The sequence below is a fragment of the Camelus bactrianus genome, chromosome 30, assembly GCF_048773025.1.
Source record: "Camelus bactrianus isolate YW-2024 breed Bactrian camel chromosome 30, ASM4877302v1, whole genome shotgun sequence".
NCBI lineage: Eukaryota > Metazoa > Chordata > Mammalia > Artiodactyla > Camelidae > Camelus > Camelus bactrianus.
The window spans coordinates 12,440,422-12,455,659 of NC_133568.1; the positions used below are offsets into that span (position 1 = coordinate 12,440,422).

At 44.8% G+C, this 15,238-nt stretch overlaps 1 pseudogene; it reads left to right on the forward strand.

Moving 5' to 3' along the window:
* The first annotated feature begins 9,782 nt into the window (after positions 1–9,782).
* On the forward strand, positions 9,783–10,570 carry LOC105074001 (protein NipSnap homolog 3A-like; annotated as a pseudogene).
* The last annotated feature ends 4,668 nt before the right edge of the window (positions 10,571–15,238 follow it).

Below are 15,238 nucleotides of genomic sequence, written 5' to 3' on the forward strand. Positions count from 1 at the left end.
ATACAGGGCTTAGCTTGATACAGATCTGACATCTATGAGACTCCAGTTTGATCAATGGTGTCACCATTCAACCACATGCTCAGGATGAAAACCAAGTCAGCACCCTTCATCACATCATCCTTCATCACCACCATCATCATCACACATCCCACATGTAATACATCAGCAAGTCACTTTCACTCCCTCTCTGGGTGCAGCCCCTTCTTATGTGCCTCGTTTCTCCACCTCGAGCTCAAGCCACCATCATCTCCCACTTGCCCTTCTCTACGGGTTCTTCTCTACGTGGTAGTGAGAGTGATTTTTTTAAAAACCTAAAGGAGATTATGACACTCCCTTCTTTTCATCTCTTCCATGGCTTTGTGTTAAAAAAAAAAAAAAACCCAAAGTCCTGTCCCTCGTATATAGAGCATTATGACGTAGCACCAGTTGCCTCTCTACGTAGTTTCTACCCACATTCAGTCTGGGGAGCTTGATGCAAATCCTTATCCATGCTGCTAACACTGACCATGCTCTAAAGCCTCTGTGTTTTACTCTCAGCAATGCTTAAGGCCAAAACCAGGGGCATGAGCCCTCGAGCCATCTTGGCCCTGCAAGGTCATGATTCCTCACCCCTCCTCCCCCACTCCTTTTAGCCTCCCTGATTGAAGGGTGTAACTGGGAAGTGGAACAGGGAAGCTCAGCCTGGGATATTCATGCTGATGCCCTGCTGGCAGATTCCTGGTCACAGCTGACTGCACCCTAGAGAATCTTAGCCTAAGATTGCCCGAATCATTCTCTTGTAAACTTTTGGTATTGATGCAGTTCTTCATTTCATGGCTTGTGATCAGCGATTTCTATAAAACCTGGGGCACTTTGTTTAATGGGATTTTTGAGCTGTTTTAAAGTTTGAGAAGCAGCCTGGGGAATGTGGTTTGGATGCAAAATGTTGACGTTGGCATCTCTGGTGTTTTGTATTGTCATGAAGACAATAAGGTAATGAGTCCTGGGCCAGACCTTCCTGACAAATGAGATGAGGCAGGATGACCTATCCTGGGTGTCCTCAGTGAAACAGAGGGATGTCTACAGAGGCTTTGGGAGGTGGAGTTGACGGAGCAGATGTTTCATACGAGATCAGCTCACTTACCTCCTGTGTCCCCTCAGAGGGTCCGGAGGGCACTGCCTTCACCAAGGCTGAGGGAGGTGCTTTTGTAGGTGAGCCCCAGAATCCTTGAAGAGCTCTGTGGTTGCCAGGAGTGATGTGGTGGACTGCTGCCAAGGGGCAGAACTCCTTGACTGCAGTGGGGATGAGGAATCCCAGGGCCAAGGGGTGGTATTTACTTGGCGAAGACAAGGTCGATGTGCTTATTGTAAGGGTTAGCAGAACCCAAGTCGTGATCAGAAGAGCATGACCTGCAGAGCCATAGAACTGGCTGGTTGATCACGATGTTCCTTGAGCAGAAATAGATGGGCAGGCTGTTAGAGGCTTGCTTGATTTGCATGAATGGGAAATCTGGTGAGTAGAATCCCCACGATAGATGGTGACGGTCCCTCTGTCAGTTTCCAGATCTGAGCCAGTTCACAGACGCAGAGCCCCTTGGATAAAGGCGAAGACAAGGGACAAGTCTCCTTGGAAATCCTGCTGCAAGCCAACAGCTTACATTGTGAATCTCCCTTCCAACCTTCCCTGAAGGGTCCTGTAGCTGCTTATCAGGGTGACCGTGCATGAAGGAAAGGGTGTGACCAGTCTCTTGGAGACTAGTGGACACTGGAGACCCACAGTGCAACTGTAGTCCACCCATCAGGTGATGAGTGGAGTTTGGCTCTGGTCCATGTCACAGTGGGCCCAGGGGGCCCCCAAACCCCCTCTGTGGTTGTGTCTCCAGTTCCAAAAAAATTGTGGTTGGAAAAATATCACCAAGTGCCCCTACATTGGTTAGAATCCTTTCACATCTCTTCTTTCGGTTCCTAAATGTGGATTTTCCCAGTGCTCAGAGCCCTTCCCGTACACGGCTGGCTGTCTCTGGGGACAGTGTCTGCAGGGTGACTGCTCTGGGGGGTCGGGCCTGATGTTGTTGACTAGCTGGCCATGAAGGACACGGAAGAGGAAACCGGTCCCAGTTCTGCCATTAGCTCTCTGTGTCGCTGGACAAACCACTCCATCTTTCTGTGCCTCTGTTTTCTCATCTTTAAGAGGAAGGTTTGGGCTGGAAGCCAATGATTTTCAACCTTGGGTGCATATTGGAATCACACAGGGAACTTAAATACTAACATCGTAGTCCCTTATCATCTGTGGAAGGTACGTTCCAAGACTCTCAGTGGATGCTTAAAACTGGGGATAGGACCGAACACTTTCTATACTATGTTTTTTCCTATACATACATACCTATAATAAAGTTTAATTTATAAATTAGGCACATTAAGAGATTAACAATAATAATTGATAATAAAATAGAACAATTATAACAATATATTGTAATGAAAGTTTGGGAGTGTAGTCTCTCTCCCCACCTCTCTCCCAAATATCTCATTGTCCTGTACTCAGCCTCCTTCTTGTGATGATGTGAGATGACAAAGTGTCTATGTGATGAGATGAAGTGAAGTGAGTGACAGAGACATTGTGACGTAGCATCAGGCTGTGGACCACATGTTGGAAGGAGGATCACGTGCTTCAGGTGATGCTGGATTATTGAGCCATGACGATATTGATGGTTGGGGACGCTGGGCTGTATGGTGTGAGATTTCATCATACTGCTCATAACAACATACGGTTTAAAACTCATGAGTGGCTTATTTCTAGAATTTTCCATTTAGTATTTTTGGACTGTGGTTAACGGCCGGTAACTGAAACCACAAAAGGGAAAACCACAGATAAGGGGGGAACTATTGTACTTACAGCCCCACACTAGAGATTTTTATTTAATTGGTCTGTGGTGGGGCACTAGCACCGATGTTTTTAACATCTTCTAGGGCAATTCAAATGTGCATTCAGCACTTCGCTGTACACCTGAAACATTGTAAATCAACTATACTTTAATTAAAACAAAACAAAAAAATGTGCATTCAGGATGAGTCCCACGGGACGAGCTCATCCCTGAGGTCCCTTCCAGCTCTGCCAGATTCCTCCCCACAAGAGAAAGAGTGTCTGACATGTTTGAAGTCAAAGCTCCAAAGGATCTTTAGAGGAGAAAAATCTGAAAACGTCTGTGTCCCAAATTACAGTCTGCAGTCTTTCTCCTTTCAGGGAGAAATTTCACTGATCAGACAACAGAGAGATTGGGTGGGAAATAGCCCAAATATTTGTTCCAGTCATTTCGATGACACTTTGGAGGGCTGCTCAAAGATTTTTCCTCGATATCTACCTGTGTCCTGGATAAAAGCCAAAATATGGCCTTGTGTTGACTATGCACCTTGCCACACTCCTGTTGTTAATATACAGACTCAGAGATAGATGCAGACCTTTACCTACTGATGGACGCCCTCACTAACTCTTCCTCTTCGCCCAGCCTTTGGAAAAGGGCTCCCATCCTGTGAACAGCAGGATTGGTTCTGGTTTCTGAGCCCGACTCAACCACCAACTACCTGTGTGACCTTGAAGAAGTACCTTTTTCTCCTTGGGCCTCCATTTTCTCATCTTTTAAGTGTGTAGCTCCAAAGCATCTGGTAGAAGAAATGCCGTCTGCTAATGTGATTTTATGAAACCTTATTTATCCATCCAGAACATTACGTTGAGCTGCTTTCCTGAAGCCAAAAGGACTCCAAGATGTTGCAAACTGATCGTGCTCATTGATAGCGGAGGTGGATTTAGGGAGAGCATCTTTCCAACCTGGTCAACCTCAGAAGTGTGGTCAGCCTTTTCCACTGGCCCAGTCAACGAGAAGCCCAGCTTGGAAGCACTTAGAGTGAGGGCTGCTAGGTGGCGCTGTTTCCCCAGATTTCCTGGGCGTCTACATTTTAGCAGATGGCTGTTGGAGAATTAACAATTAATGTCCACTGTATCAGCCAGAGCCCGCAGAAAATATGTTATACTCCAGAAACTACAGAGCTGAGATTGCTCAAAGACGCTCTGCTGCCAGCCTGGGCCTTTGCTGGCCAAGAATGCAATCATACACAGCCTGTCCCATCCACACATTGGTCCCACAAATAAGGGACATTAATAACAATGGTAAATAAGAAATATTATAACAAATGATCTGTATGCTTATTTTCTTAGCCTTATTGCATTTTATTTTGGAAGTTTTCCCTGCATATAATAGCTAGAAAACAATTGCCGCTGGGTGGGAGGGTAACTTTAAGGTAAAACCAATTCTGATGTGAGTTCACTTTGCAACAGCTTAAAAAAGGAAACCACCAAATGAGACACATAGGCTTTTTCTCTGAATCCATACGGTTGCTTATAGGGTATCGCAAATGGGGGCGCAAGGGCTGTGATGGCAGGCAGAAAAGATTTCATGTGTTTTCCTGACTTTTCCTTTTCTATAAAAAGGCACAGGGGACTATATTCAGTGTCTTGTGATAGCCTATAGTGAAAAAGGATAGGAAAAGAAATATATATAAAAATATTTTTATACCTGAATTACTATACTGTACACCAGAAACTAACCCAACATTGTAAATTGACTATACTTCAATTTTTAAAAAGGCCATTTAAGTCAAGGACTTAAGCACTGGAGTGATCACTCTCTCTTCATCAAAAGGCAAAGGTGTTCGTCACACAAGGAGCTGGGGAAAGCAGAAAGAGGGAAGGGCTAATAGGGACATCGATTCAGTCTTGCATTTTTTTCTGCTTAATGTTTGTAACCTTCATTACCGTTCTTTCCATTGATGAGTCTCCACTGAAAGGCAAACTCCTCGTGGATAGCAGAACTTGGTGGGGAGGAGGGTGACATAAGGTTCCGCTTCCCTGCCTGTCCCCAGATGGCCTTCTTCTTGCAGGGGAGGCCATACTGAGGGGCAGCTAGAGGCACGACGGCCAGTGGATGAGAGGAACCGCAGGGCAGTCCTCCCTCGCCTACCATGGCCGTGCTCCGAAATGTACAACACCCGCTCCTCCGCAGTGCGCCTCCTCCCCCCACTGTCTGCCTCTGACTTCTCCTTTGCCCAGAAACAGCCATTTGTCAAAATGAAATCATTAACGGCCTCACCCTTCCTCGGCCACGCCGTTTGCAGCTCACGTTTGCAGGCTGGGGAGACAGAAAGAATGAAACCTCTGCATTTTCTTCGTGTTTCCCTCCTAGGTTAATTCTGCCTTTTGTGAATTCACGGTGTGCACTGCTTAGGTTTAGAAAAATGTTCCCAGTGCCAACTCCTCTGGTGTGCCTCTGGAAAAAAAAATCATTTTCAATCAACAACTCAGACTCCAGGCTGATGGAAGGGGTGCATGGGGGCTGTACCACATCTCCCCTCCTGGCAGGGAAAAGCGAGGCCCCCTGACCGCAGGTGCCAGTGACTGTTTTAAGCATCCTCCCCCACAGCCCCAGAGGCAGCTGGAAAGGGAACCTCACGCTGGGAGTTCCCACAGCGTCTTGCTGCCTCCCCTAGGCTTCCAGGCATTTGTCCATCTGGTGAGGCCTCCAGAGCAGGGGGCCTAATTAGGCGTCATCTGGCCACCTGAGAAGGCTCGGTGGGCCTCCCCTGGCTGCCCCCTCCTCCAGGCAGGACTCCATTCTCCCAGCTGTGGATCTCTAGAGCTTGTTGGGTTGAGCAGCTGCCCTGGCTAATTACCAGAGAGCAGGGTCCCCAGGTGGCTGCCTCAGACCAGAGGGGGTAGGCAGAGAGAGGGCGGAGGAACATAAAGGGACAGGGAGGGGGACAGTATCGGGGTGGTCAGAGCAGGGTCCGAGGGAGAAGAATCAGTGTTAGATGAGCATTGCAATTCACATCTCCTGAGCTGGAAAGTGAGGAGGGGTTTCCTGATCTGCAGCAGGGGAGTGGTCCCATAGGTGGGCCCATGCATGAAAACCCCCCTGTCCGCCCACTCCCCACGCCCACCTCCGACCGCATCACGAGATTCTTCATTCCTGCCCTCGCTGCTCTCTTAGCACCAGCCTCTGCCTGGTCGTGCTCCTTCGGTCCAGGGAATGACCAATAGTCTATCACTAGGAGACCGTGGCCTCAGAGCTTGACTTTTGGGGAGAGGCTGGGGGAAGAGGAGGTTGTGAAGCTCAAAATTATCCTCTGCTCTTGTTGGACTTTTAGGAGGACGGGTGTATCTGAATTTTATGGTGTTTTGCACCCTGGTGTCCCTACACCACGGCCGGTGTCCAGAGGGTTGTGCAGTTGCTGATGTGCAAGCCAGCTGCCCACCTCTCCTTAGGCATTTTCTCTTTGTCTTCGGGGCAGTCGCTGTCTCAGGGAAGACAAATGACAAATGTCGAAATGACAAACAGACTGGGACAAGTTTAGGGGAAGCAGAATGGAATGTAAAATCACCCACAAGGGGCTGTACTGGCAAAGGACGCAACCTCAGGCCATAGACGTCCTGCTGTCGATTTGAATCCTCACTCATCGGGAAGCTGCGCGGAGGCACGGAAACGCTGTTTCATGGATTTCTCCCTTGTGATGTAGCGGTCGGGTTGTCTTCAGTAGGGGAGCGTCCCTGTCTAGGTCAAAATGAACTCTAACTTCTGGTCCTTTTGTATCTGGGGTTTTGACCAGGGGTAACCCATTGTGATTCCTCTCCCCTCCAATGTTCCCAGTGGAAAATGTAAGAGGATGGTTCTTTTGTCTGCTTAGAAGTTACCATTTTCTGAACACATTAGAGGTTAGAATGTTAGGTTTCTCTGTTTGGTTTATCAGAGCTCAAGAGGGAAATAGCTTTCTCCCCATCTACCCCCTCTACCCCCAAACTGCCACAGTACAATTGAAGGCAGTTTTGCCCCCGGAAAGGCAAACTGGTGGCTGGAGAACAGCTGTTTCAAGACTCGTGAGCCCCAAACAGCAGAAGGGCGGGCTATACAGAGGTGAGTAAATTGTTGACAGCTGTAGCAAGAATCAGAAGGGTGGTGGGATTTTCAAGGTGGCAGGAAGGTAATCTCATTAAGATTTTGAAGACTTGTCTGGTTCCCTCATAACTGTCTACCCATCCTTGTGAAATCCAGGGCTCACTGGGGAAGCCTCAGCCTCAGAGATTTGGATCCTTCAAACGAGATTCACGAGGGTGAGCCACCCTCTTCAGAATACTCGAATCCTTTGATTCCATGAGTTGTGGGCTGTGGTCATCTTTGGCCCCTCCAAAGAGCCTCTGGGCATAAATCCCAGGGACACACAGTAAACCCAGTGGAAGCAGAGAGGGGAGAAAATGAAGAGAACCTTCCTACTTACAAATGTCTGCTCTTGGCAAGGTGTACAATGGTAGGAAATTGAATTTTTTTCAGTCTTAGAGTAAGGCTCATTGTTTTAAAGTACTCGGGGGCCAAGATAAATCTTAGAGGATGATTGTTCCTGATTTCTGCAGGTCACCAAGCACCCTGGCTTTGTCCTGGAACTCCAACAGAAAGTGAGCATATCTTTAATTAAAGCCCATTGATTCTGCAGGGGCATTATGGGGCCTCAAGAGTGGACCTGGCCCAGTATGTCACCCTGGTGGGCACTACTCCAGTGTCTCTGGGGGATGACAGTCTATCCTCTGCTTGACTAACTTTCAACAAAAGTTGCCCAGTGCATTCCATTATGGGCAGTTCAAGGGTTTAGAGGACCATTTCTTATTTTGAGCTGAAACCTGCTTCCTTGAAATTTTTGCTCACTAATGCCAGTTCTGCCCTCTGGAACTATACAGGATAAATATAATCCCTTTTTCAGATGAAAGCTCTTCAGAGAGTTGAAGCTGGTGATCATGTTCCCTAAGTCTTCCTTTGTACAAGACACGCATGCCAAGTGCGGCATGGTATCGACCTCCCTCACCATCTACCATGACATCATCTGGGTGTTCAGCATTTGCACCAGTCAGAATCCAGAAAGGAAGCTAGAAATACTCTTGACAGTTCCAATGGAGGGAAATTGATGCAGGAGCCTTTTACCCAGCTACAGAAGGGCAGAGGGACCAAAAAGGCAGGTGTGAGATAACCCAGACGTTAGTAACTACAGGAAACGGCTACCATCCCGAGAGCAGGAGGATGAATGAGAGGAAGAGCCCCAGAGCCCAGAATCGCAGAGGACGGCCACCCCGGGGGCCACGGTGAAGGTCCCACGGCAGTGCTGGAACCGCTGAAGGGGCGCTGTCCTACAGGTGCCGGGACCGGCAAGGCTGTGTCAGCACTCTTGAACTTGCAGCCAAGTAAATCCCATTTACATAAAACAGGGGAGGCCAAACCTGTTTTGTTTTGTTTTTTTTTTTAATGAGTGTTTGACTGGAGTTCAGGTCTTCAGTGGGTCTATTTTTTTCTTTCTTTCCCCACATCCTGCCCCTTTCTTCTGGCAACAGGGCCCTTCCTTTTCCCCTGGGGAAATGACCCTCTTCCTTCCACATGACCCCAACAATCCTAATCACAGGACAGGGGGCACATGAGACAAGATTTGAAACTCGGGCAGAGACACTGAAGGACAGGTGGCCAGGGGAACTGAAAACGCTGGTGGCCTTTCCCTCCAGAACCAGTGTCTCAACTCCCTGCTGGGATCCCTCGGACTGTGGGCCTTCCCCAGACTTGGCTGTTTGCCTTTTCCACTATTGAAAGCACTAGGCAGTATCCTTCCTAGAAAGCTCTTTTTTTGCTTAGCCAGCCAGGGTCTATTTCTTTTGCTTACAATCAAAGAACCTGGAAAGGTAGGTAGTCTTTACCTGCATGCCCAAAGGCAGCAAGACAACATCTCGCTTGGGGGAGCTCTGTCGAATTCTGACTCTAAAACCATCACACCAGCTCTCTCTCCATCTTTTTGTCATCACAAACATTAGAAGCAACATGAATGATTGCCAGCCTGGAAAGTAAACTTCTCGTGGAGTGCTGAAGAGCACTGTCCATATTGCTGTGGAGTTCCAAAATCTGTGATGCAGGTGTATGTATGGAAATCAGGTCTGGAAAAAGGTTTTGAAGTGACTACTTTGATTTGGTCATATTGAAATGGGTGCATCAAAATATAAAAACATCTTTTTCTTATTCCCTGGCAACGTGAATAATGAACATTGCAAAGCCTCATCCCAGCCCTGGGTTTGACCTTCCTGCACCTCTAAAATTCACTCAGAAATGGGATGAAGGTCAGGAAGGGAATGTGTATGTAATTATGTTAATTAGCACTTTAGAAAAATTCCTTAGAATTAAATCATCTTACAGGGCTGTCAAAATATCTTCAAAACAGTTGCATCAAAATATCATGCACCTGATTTCTGTATATCCCCATGAGTCATAATAAATGTGCCAAATATATAGTTTTTGCAAGAAGAGGATGCCCCTGCCCCCTTCACCACACACTATGATTCTGTGAAACTGATTGTAGAATTGAGTTTATAGACAGCATATACATGCAGTCATTCAACTAGTTAAGAAACTTCTTTACTTAACCATCATTCAGTCAATGTTTATCTGTATTGTTTGTCCATAGGGATGGTTTGACAATAGTGTCTGAAAATCTTGACTCAGAAAAGTGTTGACTTTTCCTTGATAACTTCTCAACATAGAAATAAGATTAGTTTGGTAAAGCTTGTTTTATAGGGATCATATTGGTACGTGATTATGTTTAACTGTGATCTTTTAAATATTAAAAGACATTTACTTTCTTAAAAATTGGCCAGGTCTTGATTTCCATGAGGGAAGCTGTAAAAAGAGGAGTCCAGGAAGACTATTAGCCAGCTTCTCAGCCCTCAAAGCCATGCCATGCACATCCTCCAAAATGGCCTCACTTGGGCTCTAGCCACGTGGTTACCTGCTCCTCAGATCTGTTCATCTTTTGCTATGGTCCCCCCCCCCCAGACAATATGATGGAACATTCCATGAATTTCATTGCATTAAGTCCTCAAAGACAAATGAGTTTCTGGAAAATACTAAGAAAAACACTCATCTTTAGGTAGCACGCTCTGATTTGGTTGGATTCTGGAGTATGGAATTTAGAGGCAAAACGAATACACTGTTTCATATTTGGAAGTCTGATAGTTTGGCTCCCTGAGCAAAGGAGTTCAGAAAGGTTTGGCCAAAAATAAGGAGTGCCAAGAACAATTTCTTAGTCCAAATTTGGCTTTCATTGACAAATGAGAGTTTGAGATGATTTATGTGGTACCATAATGCAAAATAGAAAAAAAAAAAAAACCCAAAAACCAAAAAACCAGAAGAGTCCACGAACCAGTTATTTTCCAGAATGAAACCTGCTGGACCAGCTCTGTTGGTTGACACATTTAAAATGGCGGGTGACGCCCATGTGGATTTAGGCGACTCACAACTGGTTGGAGCTCTCCACCCAGAGGACAGAGAACTGGGCAGAGTTCATGATCTTTGGTGAAATGACAGTGCAGATGCCCATGCAGCTGGGGGACATCAGTCTCCTGAAGACCTCGCACTTGTGGTGACTGTTTGGGAAAATGTGGACTTCCAAGCGTCAAAGCAAAGCATGCTTCTAATTCCTACATCATTTTCACCATTGAAACTTTTCTGCTGAAATGCAAAGCATTTCATTAACTGCTCTGAGATGTGTCTGCTTAGTGGCTTAGATTCTCCCAAGAGACCTCACTTTTATTTGAAAGCAGTGGTAAGTTGATGAGCTGTGTCCTTGCATTTCTGAAAGCCACCTCTGTCCTTTGTCACCACTACTTCAGGAGAAACTTCTGTTCCTTTCCCCCACAGCATTTCAGTGTCTGTTTTACATGAGAAACACTTGCCACTGCTTCATGATCTTGATTTTTTTCATTTGTTTCAAAATAACTCTTCTTCTGTATTTTGACAACCTTCTGGTTTATGGGATTTTTTTTCTATTCAAACAATGATGTGACATTTCCATACCTGTGACAATATTTTAACATTATTTGTAATCCATATCTACCTTTTCATCATGTCTATTTTTTTGAGATTTTTTAAAAAACAATTTTCCTTTTTTTTTTGCCCAGTGAAGTTTATATTGTTATATCAAATGTGAATCATAAAAATATTACATCAAATATATTTACATTGGAAAAGCACAGTGTCACCTGTTTTAAGTATGGTCTTCACATTATTAGTCACTCTAACTTGGAAAATAATGTGATTAAGTCTTCGTTGGTAAAAAAAAAAAAACTTCAGAAGACTTGTTGGTTTATATGCTGAAATGTGTACATTCAGAATTAATTTGGCTAATTTTTACTTCATTTTAAATCACTAGTTCACAAAGATACTTGGGACATCTATTTGTTTTAAAGAGATCTTTATGCTTGTGGAAATGCTTGCCCGAGGCAAAGTCCACACAGCCGTAAAAGATATTGCCTGGTCCTGGTACTTTTCACTTTCTGTAATCCATCTGTTCCTTGTTTTTAAAAATGAGACTATGTTCCTGTTCTCTAAAATCTGCCCAGATCTGTCACTGCAGCTGCTCCCCCCGCCCCACCTTCCTCTGTGGAGGGGCATGTGGTTCACCTGGGTCTGTGGACTTGAATTCATTTGAGGGGCTTGGTGTTTTCTTATTGTCTCCTTGTGCATCTCAGGTTTCAACTTTCTGCTAGCCATATTTGTTCTAGCCTTCCCAGCTTAAAGATCACTTTCCTTGACAGAGAAAACAATGTAGAAGTTGAATCGTCCTGTTTTTCTCTGTTAGCTTTCAACATGACACCACCTACCCCTGAGCATCGGGCCCTCCTTCCTCATTCTTCCTGCTGTGAATACACCTCAAAGCCTCCTTTCAGTGCCCTGACACTGTCTTTTTAAGCCTCAGGGAAATCTCAACTCTGTTTTTCCTGGTATCATCATGACTGGCTAGGATTCCTTGGTTATAAGTGCATACTTTCCTATTTCAGACATTTAAAAAAAAAATCTGAGATCACTAGAGAGCTCTCTGCATAGTTTTTGTTTGTTTGTTTGCTTTTTTTTTTTTTAAAGAAAAGTTCCTTTTTTGTTCGTGACCTATGTCATTTGTTGTTATGGACTAAATGTTTGTGTCCCCTAAAACTCATATGCTGAAATCTATTTCCTAATATGATTGTATTTGGAGATGGAGCCTTTAAGGGGTGATTACATCCTGAGGGTGGAACCCTCATGAAGAGGATTAGTGCCATTACAAGAGGAGGCCAGAGAGCTGGAACACTTTCTTTGTGTCATGTCAGGATGCAATGAGAGGTCAGCAGTCAGCAACTCAGAAGAGAGTTCTCACCAGAACTCAACCATGCTGGCACCCTGACCTTTGTCTTCCAGGACTGTGAGAAATAAATTTCTGGTGTTTATAATCCACCCAGTCTGTGGTATTCCATTATAGCAGCCCAATGAACTAAGATATGGATGACTTTTTGGATAGAATTTATTTCTGTGAACCTTTCCTCTTTCAGACATTTTAACTTTTATAGTATCACCAAGGAGTCATACCTACCTTTCCTCTGAACTTTTACAAATGATTTTTCCCCCTAAAGTCTAGAAGTTATGTCTAATTATGGCCAATGCTTTCCTTCCTTCTCTGGCTGTTAATAGTTCTACTGTGGTGACAGTTATTTTATCCAAGTGTTCATTTGACTATACCAGGCTGGTTGTGCATAGTGGTTAGTAAGAAGGCTGCAGGTCATAGCTGAAAGGGCAGGGACCTCTGAATTTGGCAGATCTGGGTTCAAATCTCCACAGACCTGCTGATGATCTTGAACGATTTACTTGTCTGACTCATAAGGTGAAAAATTGGGTCAATTATACAGCTTTGCAAGGGTGCTTTTCAAATCATAAAGAATGCACAATGCCATGAACCATTGTTATTACTGCCTGAATAATGTTTTTCAACTTCTAGGAATCTTTTCTTGCTCTAGTATTTGTGCTAATAGATGTGTGTGAGTTGGTAGCGTAGCGTGAGTAAGTTAAAGCTACCACAGGTAACATTAGGTTGATGAAAAGACGTATCGGTGGCAAACAGCATACTGGTTGAGCACACAGGTTCTGAAGCCAAACTGTGTGACTCAGAGTCCTGTTGTGCCACACAATAGCTTTCTGATCCTGAGCAAATGGCTGGAACATTCTGGGTTCCCACTTTTTTATCTATAAAACAACCCTGATGCATGGAGTTCTTAAAAGAGTTAAATGAGTAAATACACGTAATTGCTTAGAACATCACCTGGCACATAGCCAGCACTTAATAACGTGAGCGCTTACTGATACCATGCTGAGGATGGCACTGTCTGAACACAGAGTCAGAAGCACCAGCTTTCCCATGTCAACCAGAGTATCTGAAACACAACTGAGAAACCCTCGGAGATCAACAAGGCTACAGAAATGAACAAAAGAAAGTTACTGAAAAAATATTGACAGGAAAGCTGAGATTACTGTCATTCCACTAGCAAATATATGGACACTTTTGGAGGGAGTGGTTTCAGAGTCATGAGGCTACAAAGATTGGTTTCTAAGGGCAGCTGAACATTTACCATCAATTTTGGGGGGGCATCTCGCTGAATCCCTGGAGCCCTCATCTTACTGGGCTCTGCAGGTGCCCCCTTGCCCTCTTAGGGAACTGGGGATGTGGACCATTCTCCATGATGGCTTGTCAGTGAACACACCGGTGGGCAATTATACATCTTTATAGATGCTTCTCTCCCTCTTTGTGTTTTGGCAGTCAATCTGTCCAGCTTTTAAAATATGGGTCCTCATATTGTGAGGTTAAAATCAGGGAGAGTTGCAAAGAGGAGAGGCAGTTAAAACAAGGTCAGTGACCTTCAGGACAATTCCCGAGACTCTAAGGGAACAAAACACTGCTCAGAGTTGTAATAAACATGTTTTCAAGTTTGAGGAGCTCTCCTCGGGGAATGAGGTTGTTTGCCAGACAGAAAAGGGATAGATGAACATTTCTCTCTCATCCCTCAGTCTCAGAGTTACTCAGGCAGTTGGCTCAGAAACTGACAACCTAACGCCCTCTACTTTCAAAACATAATTATTGATGCACCCAATGAATACCAAGTCCTTCACCACATGTGGTCTTTCTGACTTGTCTCTTTCAACGTAACGGACGGAGCAGATCCCCCAGATCTCCAGTCAGCCCAGCTCATCGGCGTGGCTCCCAGTAGAGGAAGCACACTGGCACCGGCCTGTCAGGGTCTAAATCCTGTCTCCATCACTTCATACTGGTTACATCTTGGCCAAGCTGAGCCTGGTAATAATAATAATACTTCACCCCAGATGTTTGTGTGAAGATTAAATGAGTTAACACTGTGACTGGCACACAGAAAGCACCCAGCAAAGTTAGCTTTATCCTTTGAGGGCTATCGAGGAATTGGTGATTATAAGCCAAGAAACTTCTCTTTATTCATGAATTCCTCTCTCTGCCTCCCACAAATATTCTTGTTTATCAAAAGTAATATTCGAGGTAGATATGGGGGAGAGTCTAGTTGGTTCAACATATGAGGTGGGATGAGTTCAGAATTCTGTGGACTCTTCAGAGTTAATTCAAAACTCTTATTTCTCTAGGAGCCTCTCCAGTGACTGAACTGTAGCGTGTGAGTCTCATTCCTGGCTGCCCTTTGCACGGCACGTGTAGCCCAAACCTCAGAGGTTGCCAATTGATTTGCATCGTATTTTGTATTTCTTTCCCCTGTTTCATCTGAATAAATCTTTTGTTCTGAAGTGTATTGCCAGATCATTGGGAGACAATATATACTCTGGATTTTTTAGTATAATGGCTACATTTTTTTCTCTTGCATAATCTGTTTGGAATATAAAAGGCAGATTGTTTGGTGTAATTTTTAAAAGTGGACAAGCATTGAGTCAGGTTGCCTGCATTGAGGCCTGGCTCCTCGCCTTACTTTGCTCCATGACCCTAGGCAAATTCTCTAAGCTCTCTGAACCTTGCCTACTTCATCTATAATATGAGAATGATGGAGAGGAATTAAGTGGTATAAACCACATGCTCAAGTGCCTGGATTAAAGTAGCTACTAGACAGATGTTGGCTTATAACCAGTATCAGTGGGCCCCCTCCTCTCTATCCGACAGACAACCTGAGCTCCACCCACCTTCTTGGGTCCTTAATTAACAGCTAATTAGTGATCAGTTTCTGATATCATTTTGTATCAGCCTTGGGTTTTGATTGGACTCCCAAGACCATTTTTAAGGCCATTCTCAATTCTCAGGGGTTCTTAATCTGGGTAATATAGAAATACTGCCTGAGTGCATATTAAAAATGCAAATTCCAAAA